Source organism: Leptonychotes weddellii, chromosome 10 (genome assembly GCF_054177405.1).
Source record: "Leptonychotes weddellii isolate Sample4059 chromosome 10, ASM5417740v2, whole genome shotgun sequence".
Lineage (NCBI taxonomy): Eukaryota > Metazoa > Chordata > Mammalia > Carnivora > Phocidae > Leptonychotes > Leptonychotes weddellii.
The window spans coordinates 14569574-14579185 of NC_138378.1; the positions used below are offsets into that span (position 1 = coordinate 14569574).

The window sequence follows — 9612 nt, forward strand, 5'->3', positions numbered from 1 at the left end:
GCTCCCTCTGGAGAGTGGGACCCATTCTTGTTCCTGTCTTCTTCATTTTGCCATCAGATCTGGACACTACAGCCCACCACGAGTCCATCTTCCCACACCCACCCATTTTACAGATGGGAGAATCCAGGTCCAAAAGGAAAGTGGCCCATCCAAGGTTAGTCAGAGTTGGGAATGGAGCTGAAGTATCCTGATTCCCTGCCTGGTGGTCTTCCAAGGCAGTTGGACACCTTTCCCTTGTGTGCCCTGAACACCCAGCCCAACTGGGTTCTCTCCTGGTCTTTCTCATCTCTGTAAATGGTACAAAGACACCTCCAGAAGCACAAGCTAGGAGCCATACTGGACACCTTCCTCTCCAATCCTTGTTTGTTCGTTTTCCCCCTCACTGCACTGATCAGGAAGCTCCGGTACAATGCTGAATAGAAATGGTGAGAGTGGGCAGCCTTGCTTTCTTCCTTAACTTAAAGATCTCAGTGTTTTACCACTAAGTACAATGTCTGCCATAGGTTCTTACAGGTGTTCTGGAACAGCGTGAGGGCATTGCTAGTTTGTCAAGAAGGTGTTTATTTTTCTTTCAGTTGTGCGTGGTTTGTTGTTATTGTTGTTTTACTTTTATTGGACTCATTTTCCCTGCATCTACTGAAAGCTCAAGCGACTTTGCTCCTTTAATTCAGTTAATATGGTAAATTCTTCACTTGGTTTTTCTAATGTTAAAACAACCTTGCATTTCTTGAATCAGTATCTGTGGGATTTGAATCTAATTCAATGGAAGACCCACAGCTGGTGCCTGAGATTAACAGAATGGCCAGGAGAGGGACCCAAGGAAGACTCAGTCCCTCCTGATCAAGCTCAACACTTAAGTGGAAACCATGTCCTGGTAGGTCTCAGGTCTGCTGAAAACAATTTCCTCAAGCCTTTTTTTTTTTTTTCAATCAAGGAATATAAATATCTAGCATTTATTGAGCATATAGTATGTGCCAGGTACAAGCACTTTACAAACTATTTACTTGCCCAAAGTCACATAGTTAGAAAGAAGCCTCACTCCGGTTACCTCCCTCTTCCTCCAATTTACACTGTCTCCAAAGGAAGACACGTCTTGTCTGTAACACAGATCCTGGGAATCTGGGTCCTCATAATCCTTAGAGTAGGGGCCAAGTCATTGCCAAATTGAAGGCTTGGGGACCAAGAAATAGGCTTTGGTTCAGCCTTGATATTGATGAGGTTGGCAAATTAACACCTCCTTCTAAACTGTGAAGATCAAAAGCACTTTTTCTTACACAGGACCCCAAACCAACCCTCTTCCTTACCATTTCTTACCTAGAATAATAACCATCATGACTCCTGACCACCCATCGTGCAGGGTGCTTTATATGGGCACCATCTCTAATTCTGTTTTTTGTTCCATAATTTCCTAGGACACATTTCCTATGGAATGTGTCCCTAATACCCCAGGCATGTCTATAATGACCTCCTATATTTCCCTAATTACAAATGTGTGTCTAATATGACCTGGGATGTCTCTCTAATTCCCCAAGTGTGTTCACCCTGGTGTGGGTTATCTCCCTAATTCTCCAGGTGAGTCTACCTTGACATGAATGTCTCCAGGGTTCCCCAGTTGAACAATTTTTCCCCCAGCTTTATTAAGATATAATTGACATATAATTAATCTCTAATTCTTAAAAGAATCCTGTATTTATCCCCATTTGACAGATCAGAAAATCAAGATCTAGAGGCTTCAGCCAGGTTCAACAGTAGGAGGGATCTGGGTCTGATCCACCCCTTTCTCTTGTGACACAGCAACGTCTTCAAGGAGTCTCCAGGCACCAGTCCTCCACGTTGAGACTCTGTCCACTGTGCACCCAGTGCCCACCCTCCAAATAAATACATTCTGAACACTCTGTGCTTAAAGACTAGTATGTCTCTACTGGAGAATGGGGGAGGGGGGGTAGAGGAAGAGAGAAAGAGTGAGAGAGAGAGAGAGAGAACCCTCCAAACATCTTAACATGGGCACCCTGGGGGGGATGAAAATGATTTTTCAGGTTGTATTTTGATGCACTTTGGGGCATATATGGGGGTGTTAATGTAATTTTTCCCTTAAGCACATCTCCTCCAAGACAAGGTGCCCACAGGTCAACTGGTATAATATAGTTAAGGGTATGAGTGGTATAAGGCTTGGTGAAGGGAGACAGGTATATGGGGGCAGAATGGAGAAGGAGACAGAGTACCCCTGAGTAATCAGAAATGGGTGGAAGAGAGAAAGCACGCTGTGCCCCTCTTGCTCCTCTACACCTGGCACCTGGCTAGTAAAACCCCCACCACGATATGAACCCAACCACCCACCCCTTCTCACCATCACCAAGAGAGCTGAGCCAAGCTCTGGCCAAATTTCACCAGAAATCATGGTCACCAGCTGTGTGATGTCTTCATGCCTCTGGGATCCACTCCCTCCTAGCTTGTTCATTTCCATGGCGGTTCTACCCAGCCTGTCTTCTCTCCTCATTCTCCAACACCCCCTCTGCCCCTTCGCCCAGTGCAGATGACCAATCACCCTCGACTTCCCAGGGAAAACAGAAAATAACCTTAACAGCATCCTGACACCAGAACCACAAGCTTGCTCCTGTTTTGACGCCAGAAGAGCCATCCCTCCTTCCTAAAGCCAATCTCCCTGCCCATGTAGGCAATGATCCTCCCCCCTCCCCTTCCCCCTCTGTCCAAGGACCTCGGGCATCCCATGAACCCTTCTTGCTCTTGGCTCTCCGGCCACCCCCTCCGCTGGACCACTCTCCTCAGCACTGAAACATGCTCACCTCTCTCTGGCCTTGCACACGCCCCCACCCCTCCCCAGCTGCCGCCACCTCCTCCCCAGTCCACACCCGTCTTCCTAAAAAGGCTGTCCTCACCTCTCAGCCCCTCACTACACAGCCCACTGGGACCTGCCTCCTCCACCCCCAAGGCCCCCACCACCCAGTCGCCTCCACGGTGCCAGATCCAATCAGCTGTTTTAAAACCACATTTCACTGTCTCCTCAGTGATGTCGGTCCAACTGATCCCTTCCCTTCATCTTGAGAACGCCCCTCCTTTAGTGTCCAGGACCTCATGCTGCCCACCTTCTTGCTCCCCCTTCTCCTTCTCCCATGCCAACTCCTCTTCCTCTACCCAACCTTCCACGCTGGAGATTCTCAGCCTCAGTCCTGACTCCTCTCCTTTCCTGCTCTACACCCTCTCCCCAGTTGGACCTCAGGGTCAGTTGTAATTCCCAGCTAGGAGCCACATTTCCACCTCCAGTCTTGGCACCCATCTGAGCTCCAGATGTGAGCATCTGAACACCTTCCCCGCTCCAATATTCCCACCTGGTGTCTCCCAAGCATCTCAAGGGAAACGTGCAAAGCTGCAGTCACACTGCCCTTCCCCAGCGCTGCACCTGTGTGTCCCTCATCCGGTCCTCCATGCAGTTAATAAAGCCACCAACTTGGGGCTTACCCTCGGTCACCCCTCAAATCCAGTGAAACTCCTCTGAACTATCTTTTAAGCCTACCCACTTCTCTCCATTCCCACCACCACCGCCCTGGTCCAGGCCACACCATCTGCTACCTGGACAACTGCCACAGCCTCTGTCCTGGTCTCCTGTTCTTTTCCCCCGCAATCCATCCCCTTCACGTAGCCAGAGTGGTCTCTAGAAAGATGATCACCTCACCACGCCACTCCCATGCTTACCATGCTTTGATGGCTCCCCACTGTCCTGAGGATAAAGTCCGCAGTCTCAAACATGGCCCTGTCATCCTCACATGGCTGCCCCCCATGACCCTTCTAGCCACAGTGACCTTGCCTGCCTCCAGGCCCTCGCACTGGCTGTTCCCTCTGCGGGAATGCTGTGCTCACCACACATCCTCCCTTCATCTGGCTCATTCCTACTCATCCCTCAGCAATAGGTTGGTTTAGAGGACTTCCCTGATACTCCCTAGAGTGGGTCAGAGCCCATTACACAGCCCCAGGTGGCTCTGCGTTCCCCTCGGAAGCACTCATCAAACGTGTAGTTAACAAACTGCTTGCATAATTATTTGTTTAATGTTTACTGTGAGTTCTGCCAGGACAGCCCTTGTTGGTCCTGTTTCCCAGAACCTGGCACAAAGTAAGAGCTCAAAAATAATTAGCTGAATGGATGATGAGCCAGGCCCCAGGGCAGACGCCATGAGCATACATCTCACTCAGCCTTCGTGGCGGCCCTGGACATGGGTGATATTTGTCCCTGTGGCACAGGAGTGCTGTGTGTGGTCAAGCACCAGAGGGCCTGGGTTTGAATCCTGGCTCCACCACACACTAGGTGTGTGACCTCAGGCACACTCCTAACCTCTCTGTGCCTCAGTTTCCTCATCTGTGAGGAGAAGGTAATAATGGCAGGTGTTACAGGGCGGCTGTAAAGAGTCACCAGATCAATATATGGGGACTGCTCAGGACACTGCCTGGTGCAGTCAGCCCCCTCGGTGGCAGCTGTCATTGTTGCCCCTGCTGCTCTTGCTCAGTTTCAGAGACGTTAAGGAACTTCCCTAAGAACACACAGCAAGTAGGGGCGCCTGGGTGGCTCAGATGGTTAAGCATCTGCCTTCGGCTCAGGTCATGATCTCAGGGTCCTGGGATCGAGTCCCGCATCGGGCTCCCTGCTCCTTGGGAGCCTGCTTCTCCCTCCGCCTTTCTCTCTCACTCTGTCTCTCATGAATTAAAAAAAAAAAAAAGAACACACAGCAAGTAGACAGCAGCTCATGCACTCGGTACCCTCACTGTGAGCGTTCCGAACTCCTCATACCCCAAGCCTGTGTGCCGTGGGGTGAGGTCTGTCTTGGGCCTGACTATCGGGATGGGCTGGGGGCTGACTGGCTTTAGGTGGGACTCGGCCACGGGCATCATATCATCCCAGAAAGCAGGGTCCCAGGAAGCCTCCCCCAGCTCCCCTGCCCATCCTGCAGCAAGACTCCCCTCCTCACATCCCCCCTGTGCAGTCCCCAGTATCACACACACCTCCAATTCTTTTTTATTCTTACTTACTTTTTACTTGTGTCTCCCGACCCCCACCCCCTGATCCCAGGCTCTATGAGGGCAGGGATAAGACTGTCTGGTCACCAGCACCTAGCACAGTGCCTGGCACACAGTAGGTGCTCAGAGTGTGGTGAATGCGCACACAAGACGGGGACTGTGCCAGATTTTAAGTTTAGCGCTCACCTAGGTGGATCTGTATCTGTCGCTCCTGACAGACGTAAGTCCTTCAGGCATCTGTGGCTTGTGCCTCTCCACCACCGCCTCCCTGCCCGTCCCACCCCGCCCCCCCGCCAGGTCCCAGAGCAGGGGCTGGTGCACAATGCTAAATGACTCACAGGCCCATTCCTTTCGTTTAAAAACCAAAACCTCATCACACTGGAACCAGCCCAACCAACCAGAGCCTTTTGCAAAAATGAGCAGCTGTTGTATCAAAATATTGGAATAACACAATTATGACAATTCATTTAAAGAGGCGATTAGCACACTTAAAAATAACTAAACATGCAAACACTACATGCCTCCCTCGAACGCAATCAAATCCTAAATGCACGACACCCGACTACCGCCCCATTCTGCTACTGTTTCTTACCGAGCACCTGCCGCACGCCAGCCACTGGAGCCGGCTTGCCCACACGCATTCTCCATCAGACCCACGTCAGTTCTGCAAAGAACTCATAGGACTATTGTCTCCATTCTGCAGGTGAAGAAGATGAAGCTGAGGAAGTGGGCGTGTCACATAGCTAGGAAGTCTTGGACGGGATTCAAACCCAGGTCTTGTGACTCTGAATCCAGCACTTTCCCACACTGGGTCAGAGGCTTCTTCAAGATTCCTTTCTCACTCCCCCTAAGAGATGCGCTTCCCCGCCTCCACTCTTGCTAAGGTCTTTTCTCCCTTGGGGGCCAGTTATCCTGTGAAAATGTCAGATCACATCACTCCCCTGCTCACCACCCTCCGGCAGTCCCCCTGTCACTCAGAGTAAGAATGGGGCCCTTATAATGGCCTCCTACCCCATGCTGTATGGTCTAGTGCCCCCACTCCCACCTCCGTCTCCCTCACCTCCCAGACATCTCCTGCCATTCTCCCGGTTCACGCCACTCTGGTCATGATTCTGCCTCAGAGCCTTTGCACTGACTGTTTCCACTCTCTGGAACACTCTTCTCTCAAATACTCACACAACTCATTCCTTTGCAGCTCATGTTTACTCGAATATCCCCTTCCCAATGAGTTCTACCCTCACTGCTTGGTTTAAAATCACAAACCACCAGCCATGCTCCATTTTCTGTTTGTTTTTATCACTTTTGTGTGTTTATCACCTTCTAACATTCTTCATATTTTATTGATTTATTACCTATCTCACCCCACTAGAATGTCAGCTCCATGAAGGAGGAGATTTTCATCTGTTTTGTTCACTGCTGTATCCCCAGTTTCTTCAACAGTAATGAGTGCTCGAAAAGTAAATGGATGAATGAAGGAATGAACAGATGAACTTCTCATCAAATGCCAGAAGCAAGAGTAGGAAGAAAATGAACAGACTGGCAGACCATGAAGATCCCCCTGCTGGGAGAAGGCTTGTCTTAGCTGGGACCCAAGGGTAGGATAGGTGGTTTCAATCAGTCCAGCGTTCCTCCCTCCCCAGAAGTGGTGCATGAAAAACCATAACTGATTGTCCTTTCGGGGGAGAAGTGGAGGGAGGAAGCATCGAGGCAAATGGCAGGGCCAGGATGTGGAGTTTACCAACACGCAAAGGGGTAGAGCTCCCCAACCACGCAGAGGTGGGTTATGAGGCTGCTAGAATCACCTTGTTCCTCAATTCTTCCATTTGTGCTTCTCTTTCCAAATAACTAAGGAATGGAAATTCATAACAAAGCAATATGGCTGGGGTAGAAGGGGCAGGCAGAAGGACAGACTGACATGCTCTTCGTGCACCAGAAAGGGAAGAATGCTAGGCTGATTCCAACATGTGGCTTGCCCTTTTTGGTCAGGGAAGCCTAAGCCTTCTCCTGGAGTTTCTAGGAGGAAAGGTCTTCATTAAACGTCTAAGGCAATGACTCCTTGAGGAAGGGGAGTAAGCAGGGGCAAAAGGGAGGTCTCTAGGCCTTGAGGAGGGGACAGAGGAGGGGACAGAGAGGAAGGAATCTAAGAGTATCCAATGGGCCAGAAGCTTGCTGCAGGGATAAGCTTATGTCCTATGAAATTATCAGAACATACTCTTTCACTTACTACAACAAAATAAAATGACAAACGAATCAAAAATTCATCCATAGAAGGTAATACATACATACACATATATTCTTTTAAATAATCCTTTCTGAAACAAATACTCAAAGCTCAAACCTAGAGAATGGTTTGAGAAGGGAGGACCTGGGTGGTTCAGTGTGTTAAGCGTCTGCCTTCGGCTCAGGTCATGATCTTAGTGTCCTGGGATCGAGCCCTGCATCATTCTCCCTCTCCCTCTGCCTGCCACTCCCCCTGTTTGTGCACTCTCTCTCTGTCAAATAAATAAAATCTTTAAAAAAAAAAAAAAAGGAAAACAAAGAAGAAGATTCTAGAAAGAGTGGTGAGCTCAGAAACCAACAGTTTATATCCATTCAAAATAGCTGTCCCCCAGTAAGGTGACTGCAGGACTTAATGTGACTATTTCATAAGGACTCCTAAAATAGAAGAGATACAGCATAGGATTACAAAAATGATCACAAACTAAAAATCTAGAGGATTTCGGCTACAAGCTGTGTCTTCTGCAAAGAAGGAAATTACAGATGCTGATTAGTTATTTATACTGTAAGGAACATTTGTTTAAATACATTTGTTACAATTTTTAAAATTTACTGAGGTGGAATTCATGTAACATAAAGTTAACCATTTAAAAATTAACACTTTGGGGTGCCTGGGTGGCTCAGAGGTTAAGCGTCTGCCTTCGGCTCAGGTCATGATCTCAGGGTCCTGGGATCGAGTCCCGCATCGGGCTCCCCGCTCAGCGGGGAGTCTGCTTGTCTCCCTCTTCCTCTGCCACTCCCACTGTTTGTGCTCTCTCTCTCTCTCTCAAATAAATAAATAAAATCTTAAAAAATATATTTATTAAAAATAAATTAATTAAAATAAAAATTAACGCTTCAATGGCTTTTAATACATTCAGAGTGTTCTGCAACCACCGGTTCTATCTAGTTCCAGAATATTTTCATCACCCCAAAGGGAAACCTCATACCCATTAAGCAGTTTCTATTCTCCCTGGCCCCTCAACCCTTGGTAATCACCAATCTGCATTCTGTCTCTGTGGATTTACCTATTCTGGATAGTTTCATATCAATGGAACCATATAATATATGACCTTTTGTTTCCAGCTTCTTTCACTTAGCATGATGTTTTCAAGGCTCATCCATATTGTAGTGTGTATCAGCACTTTATTCCTTCTTACGGCTCAATAATATTCCATTGTATGTAAATACCACAATTTGTTTATCCATTCATCAACTGGCGGACATTTGGGCTGTTTCCATCTTTTGGCTATTGTGAATAGTGTGCTTTGTATACATATATTTGTTAGAGTCCCTGTTTTCAGTTCTTTTGCACATATAGCGAGGAGTGGAATTGCTGGGTCTATGGTGATTCTATGTCTAACTTTGAGAAACCATCAAACTATTTTTCACAGGGGTTGCACATTTTACATTCCTACCAGCAACGTATGATGGTTTCAAATTCTTCACATCCTCACCACCAACATTTATGTTCCACTACTTTTCTTTATAGCCATCCTAGGGGGTGTGAAATGGTATCTTATTGCAGTTTTGATTTGTATTCCCCTAACGACTAATGATGGTGAACATCTTCTTCATGTGTTTCTTGGCCACTTGCACATCTTGTTTGAAGAAATGCTTATTCAAATCTTTTGCCCATCTTTAAATTAGGTTGTCTTTTTGTTGTTGTATTAGAGTTCTTTACGTATTCTAGATATAGACCCTTATAAGATATGTCTTGCAAATATTTTTCTCCCAATCTGTATATTGTCTTTTCACCTTTCTCACAATGTCCTTCGATGCAACAAGTGTTTAATTGTCATGAAGTCCAATTCATCTATTTTTTCTTCTGTTGCTCATGCTTTTGATGTCATACCTAAGGATCCAAAGCCAAATCCAATGTCATGAAGGCTACCTCTATGTTTTCCCCTAAGATCGTTATGGTTTCAGCTCTGAGGCTTAGGTCATGGGTTCATTTTGACTTAACTTTTGCATATGGCAGGAGATGGAGTCCAACTTCATTATGTTGCACATGGCTATCCAGTTGTCTCAGTACTATTTGATAAAGAGACTATTCTGTCCCCACTGAATGGTCTTGGCACCTTTGTCAAAAATCAATTTGGCTCAAAACCTCAATGAGATACCACCTCACACCAGTCAGAATGGCTAAAATTAACAAGTCAGGAAACAACAGATGTTGGCGGGGATGCGGAGAAAGGGGAACCCTCCTACACTGTTGGTGGGAATGCAAGCTGGTGCAGCCACTCTGGAAAACTGTATGGAGGTTCCTCAAAAAGTTGAAAATAGAGCTACCATATGATCCAGCAATTGCACTACTGGGTATTTACCCCA

The 9612-nt window shown here is 47.3% G+C and overlaps 1 protein-coding gene across 5 annotated transcripts in view; it reads right to left on the bottom strand.

Annotated features, from left to right (window-relative positions):
• TOX2 (TOX high mobility group box family member 2) overlaps positions 1 to 9612 on the bottom strand; it is a 130650-nt gene that overhangs the window by 48252 nt on the left and 72786 nt on the right. The gene's annotated exons all lie outside the window — the stretch shown is intronic.